The sequence below is a fragment of the Triturus cristatus genome, chromosome 1_2, assembly GCF_964204655.1.
Source record: "Triturus cristatus chromosome 1_2, aTriCri1.1, whole genome shotgun sequence".
NCBI classification, from domain to species: domain Eukaryota; kingdom Metazoa; phylum Chordata; class Amphibia; order Caudata; family Salamandridae; genus Triturus; species Triturus cristatus.
In genome coordinates this window covers 1,000,926,114-1,000,932,113 of record NC_140580.1, presented here as the reverse complement: position 1 = coordinate 1,000,932,113, position 6,000 = coordinate 1,000,926,114, and positions in this window count along the sequence as shown.

Genomic DNA, 6,000 nt, shown 5'->3' with positions numbered 1-6,000 from the left:
TGGCCGTCTTATACACATTGTAGCACAAAGGCCACATAAGGCAGGACCACACTGTACACAAAGACAACACGTGAATAGAAACGTGACAACAACCCCTACGATCATCAGAATTTTCCAACCCCAAGTGGATATCAAACCCCAAAACCATCCTAGAAGTGTCCAATTACCTTCGTCCACGTGTATGGACTCGGAAATCTTGTGCAACTTTGAGATGGCTTGGTAGACAGTTGGAGCATTGTCAGGAATGAAAATGCAACAGCTCGAATGGATAACTTTACACACACCACCTCTATCTGCGAGAACGACGTCTAGAACCATCCGGTTCTGCAACGTCATGAAACTATCCGCCTGAAGTTCAGCTGTTAAGTTACCAAGGGCACTCGCGGTAATATTAGCAGTTGACTCGACTACACGGGTCAACTATCTTAGGTTCCTACTATTAACCATAGGTCCCCAAAACGGCAGGAAACCCTTAAAGAAATCTCCTGCTTCTTGACCGGCAGTATCCTCTTTGCTAATAACGCCTCTCACAACTCTAGTCTTGTGATAGTCTGAGGCCACTGTAAAAGTCGGTGGTAAAAGATTCGCAATATAACAGGTACCCGAAAAATCACGGGGTAGCCATGTATATGCACGTTCATAACATATGAAATAAGTGCCCTTAGCAGTCAGGAAAACAGGGGAAGAGAGCATCGGTAGGACATACGTGTCAGTACTAGCACTGTTCCCAAGTTGTGCTCTCGGATTTCGACCCAAACCTTTCAAGCAGAAATTACTGAGGTGTGGTACAATCCATATTGGGGACGAGCTCTTAAGCTGTCTATCACCCACTGAAACACTGTACTCGGCCTCACTCAGATCCTTATAGGCTTGCACCTCTTCATCTGGGATAAGCGATGCATCAAAAACATCTCTATCTAAATCCGCTATCGCTATCGCCAAAGGCTTATGGTACGGACCAGGACCAAAATGAACAGAGCGTGGCTCTCTACTGGGGTAGGAATCTAGTGCACTGCGAAACATAGTTTGGAATGCTCGAGCGGAACCCTGGGAGCTGTAAGGAAGAACCAAATACGGAATACCCCTATCCATGGTATGTGGCATTAATCCACACACCCAACAGTTGGTAGTATTCATCACCAACTGATGCTGATGTAGGAGTTGAACGAAGGAGTTATTCATAAATTCCGCACGTCTAACCTGTTCGTGTTGAGGCAAAGGATGAAAAGAATGTGGGGAAACAGTGGTGAGGGAGCTTAGGTTAGGAGAAAGGGTAGGTGAAACAGAAGGCAATAACAACTGTATTCCAAAATACACTCCGCCCACCAATAGCATAGATACAGTCAGAAACAGTAGGAATACCTGAAACCGAAAACATTTTGTTCGTACAACCCTATACAACTCTGATCTCTGCGCTGACATCCTTTCTACTTCCAACAGCTTAGAGAATGCCATCCTCTACAAACCGTCCGTGACGTACTCGACGCACTTCGTTCTGAGTAGCGATTATCAATCCCCAGGAGTTCCCAGGAATCGACAAAAGTAACCGACCTAGTGTCAGAAACCTGCTAAACAGAAAGGAGTACCCGCACGGCCCTACGGAAACCCGGATGGTAGGTTTTCCTCAAAACGTTCAGTTTTAATACAAATCTCTTTAGCAGTGAAAAACACATAAAAACTCAAAAAGAAAGGATGTAATTGTCCATATTGCTCATCGCACCGAAAAAGGAAAAAAACAAATATACGACTTAATTTTTATTAGTCCTTGAACGAAGAAAGTATCGACTTCTTCCAGGTCGAGTTTGCTCTGTAAACAATTGTTCTGCTGGCGCAACAGTGTTCGATAAAGTGGACAACGAGTCGGACCTTGGGTTCTCTGCTACTGATGACTCCACAAGTGGGTTTGGCAGCGACAGATCATCTCCTACAGGTTGAGCGTCACTAAACGGCACAAAGTTTAAAGGAGTCTCAGTTTCCGTTGCCGCAATCCCAGTTCTCACCCAACCGTCTGTTGGTGAGGGGATCGGTACCTTTTTCTTGTGGCCGGCGTGGACCCAGTTTTTCCGGCCCTCCAATCGAACCGCAGTCCTCGTTGTCAACAAGACTTGAAAAGGTCCTACGAATCTTGGCTCCAAGTTACGTTTCCGACCAAAATTTCGGGTAACGACCCAATCGCCTGGCCGGAGCTGATGTCCAGGACCCTCTGTCTGCGCCGGTAGAGCTTCAAAGACCTGTTGATGAATCAACCGTAGTTTAGTGGTCAAATCATGAAGGTAATCAATTAGCATTGGATACTCAAGACTATCAAAGGCCTTAGGTCTCGGGACTCCCCAAATGTTGGCAGGGCGGCCGAACACAATCTCATATGGGCTAAGCCCTACTCGAGAGTGTACAGTCGCCCTGGTTGATAAGAGAGCCAGAGGCAAGGCATCAGGCCATGATAGACCAGTGGAAGCTTGTATTTTTGCAAGTTTCAGTTTCAGGGTACCGTTGTACCCTTCAACCAAACCCGCTGCCTGAGGATGATTAGCGCTATGGAATTTTTGACAGATTCCAAGGCCCTTACACACACTCTGCATCACACTTCCTACAAACTCACTTCCATTATCCGACAACACAATCCGTGGCATTCCATACCTAGGAAAGTATTCCTTCAGCAGGATTTTCGCTGTGGACAGGGCAGTATTATCCTTAAGAGGATAGGCCTCAATCCATCTAGAGAACGCGCAAACCACAACCAAAACATACTTCAGGTTATTGCATCTCTCCATATGAATAAAGTCCAGTTGGATCACCTCAAAGGGACAAACAGGGGGAGCAAAATGACCAGGTGGAGTGGGGGTGCCCTTGCCAGGATTGTGCATCAAACACACCATGCAATTCTTAACCACTCTCTCAGCACACTTAGTAATACCTTCATTCTTCCATACAGGGGACAAGAACTTACATATCCCTTTTGCACTAATATGTGACAACCCATGAGCCATCGTCACGACAGCTAATACGTACGCATCTGGTAACATCCACCTCTGACATTCCGTCAAGTCAACCCAACATCCATGCATATCCAACCTTCCCGTGCTTTCTTTCCACTTGATCTTTTCAGCTTCAGTTGCCTCGTTCTGAATTGCTTTCACACTCTCAACAGTGTTTTCACACATACCAGTTTCCGTCAGCCATCTCGCTGAACTCGTCACATACATTCGAGTTGTAAGATTCTTAGCCGTTTCCTTAGCAATCTCATCCGTAAATGCATTACCACGACCAACATCATCCGTCACTTTCCGATGTGCACTACATTTAACAATCGCCACTTGTTTAGGCAACGTAAGTGCATCCAAAAGATCATTCACGAGCTGCCCGTGTTGGATCTTTGTCCCATGCGATGTCATAAATCCTCTTTCTCTCCAAAGTCTTCCAAAACTGTGCGCAACGCCGAATGCGTACTGACTGTCGGTAAACACATTCACTCGCTTTCCTTTAGACAAAACACATGCCCTTGTCAATGCAATCAACTCTGCCGCTTGTGCTGAATTCTGATTCAATCTCGCACTTTCCACAACCGTGCTCAACGTCACTACAGCATACGCAGTCGTCACATCGCCATTCGGCAATTTGAAGCAAGAACCATCAACATACAAAGTACCATCAGGATCTGCCAAAGGAGTGTTTTTCAGGTCCACACGACCCTTTGTTTCTTCCTCAGTTCGTAAGTAACAATCATGTGGTGGTACATCATCTGATTCCGTATTACTCGGCAACAATGTCGCCGGATTCAGTACATTACAACGCTTGATCTGTATATGACTTGCCAAAAGGGTCAGCTCGTACCCAGACAACCTTGCACTCGTCAGATGTTGAGTGTTTGTACGATTCAGAAGAGTATCAACTGCATGCGGAACCATCACTATGAGCATATTATCCATGACAAGGCCTGCGGATTGTCGAATAGACGCCGCAGCTGCCGCCGTCGCCCTCAAGCAACTCGGCAACGCTCTAGCTACCGGGTCTAAAGTCGAGGAAAAATATGCACATGGGCGCTGCTTGTCACCAAATTGTTGCGTTAAAACACTCAACGCACAACCTTCCCTCTCGTGGACGTATAGTGTAAATGGCTTGCTGTAATCAGGAGTACCTAACACAGGAGCCGAACACAACGCATCACGAAGTTCAGAAAAACTTTTCTGACATTCCTCCGTCCATGGCAAAGGAGTCGAAACATCCTTGCACGTAAGAGCTATCAATGGCTTCGCTAACAGTGAAAAATTTGGAATCCACTGTCTACAGTATGACGGGATACCTAAAAAGGCACGCACGTCTCTCTGAGTCGTCGGCACAGTCATTCGGGCAATTGCTGCGATTCTTTCAGGGGTCAACTTCCTTACCGCCTTTGACAATAAGTGACCTAGATAGGTAACTTCTTGACAACAATATTGCAATTTAGAAGGTGACACCTTGTGGTGTAAGTCACATAGATGCTGCAACAGTGCCACAGTAGCAGTCTTGCAAATTTGTTCAGTGTCAGCAGCTACCAACAGATCGTCAACGTACTGAATCAAGGCCGCACCAGCTGGCAGTACAAATGCATCAAGTTGGCTTTTGAGAGCTTGGCTGTAGATCGATGGGCTCTCACAGTAGCCTTGAGGTGCGCGTTTGAACCGGAAGCTACGACCACCTAATGAAAAACCAAACAAATCTCGACTTTCCTCAGCAATTGGAATGCTAAAGAACGCATTCTTCAAATCAATTACCGAGAACCATGATGCAGAAGCTGGAATCAGAGTCAGTAAAGCTGTAATGTCGGGCACCACAGGAAACTGCGGGACAACAATTTTATTTACCTCCCGTAAGTCAATAACTAGACGGTACACAGGGGGCTTGGAGGGATCAGTTCGCTTCAGAATAGGCAACACAGGACTATTACACACGTTACCTCGTGTCTCCTCAATAACATCTTTATCGATCAAATCATAGATGATCGCTAATAGTGCCCGTTCACCATCAAGGGAGATACGATACTTGGGTATGCGCGGTAACCGCGCATCAACTTTCAATTGAACAACATAAGGTGGTATTTCCAGCAGGCCCACATCATTGGGACCTGTCGCCCACAAAGAAGCCGGAAGAGAACTTAATTCCGGTGGGAGCTTGTCGATCGATAAATACATAGGGGAAATCACTCTCTGACCCAATGTAAGCTCTACTCCCGTAGGAGAGCAGTACAAAGTCGCATGTAACCTTTTCAACAAATCCAAGCCCAAAAGATTCTCACCACAACCAGTAGTCAAAATCAAAGGAGCTTCTAACTCATGAGACCCAATCGTAAGGGGCAAGGGGCTAGAAACCGGATTGCTAACGGGGGCGCCAGAGAATCCAACGGAAACATTCGTTAAGCCAGACAAAGGCGCGCCAGGGAGTTTCGAATGCATGATGGAACTTTTTGCTGCACCAGTGTCCAACAGAAAAGGCTCAACGACGCCCAATGTGGCAACTGCGACTTAAGGCCCTCTCTGATCTACCGGAACTGATACTTCTCCCTTCCTTTGTCTATGGCCGTCCTAGTAGATACCGTCCGTATCAACATCACGCTCGACATACTAGTCGTCCACATGATACTGTGCAGATCTACCAGACGAGAGATCGCGTCGATCGAAACAATTCTGCGAGTCTGACGAAGTCGCAAGATGCTCAGCCTGAGTCTGAGTAACACCGCGACCTCTACCACGTGAATCTTGTTGAGGACCACTACGACCTCCTCGAGCCGACACACCATTGTTCCTATCACGTAGAACTGGGCAATTAAACTTCAAATGGCCCTCCCCTCGACAATATGCACATTGATTATACCCCAACACAAAGCGAGGTGCGGGAGAGTCATTGCGCACCTGTGATCTGGGAAACTGCGATTGTGAGCGATTTGGCTGTTGCGAGTCATTGGAATTTGAGCGCGGAGGATACGCTTGCTGCTAAGACCTTAGTTTTAAGATCCTTCGTTTTCTT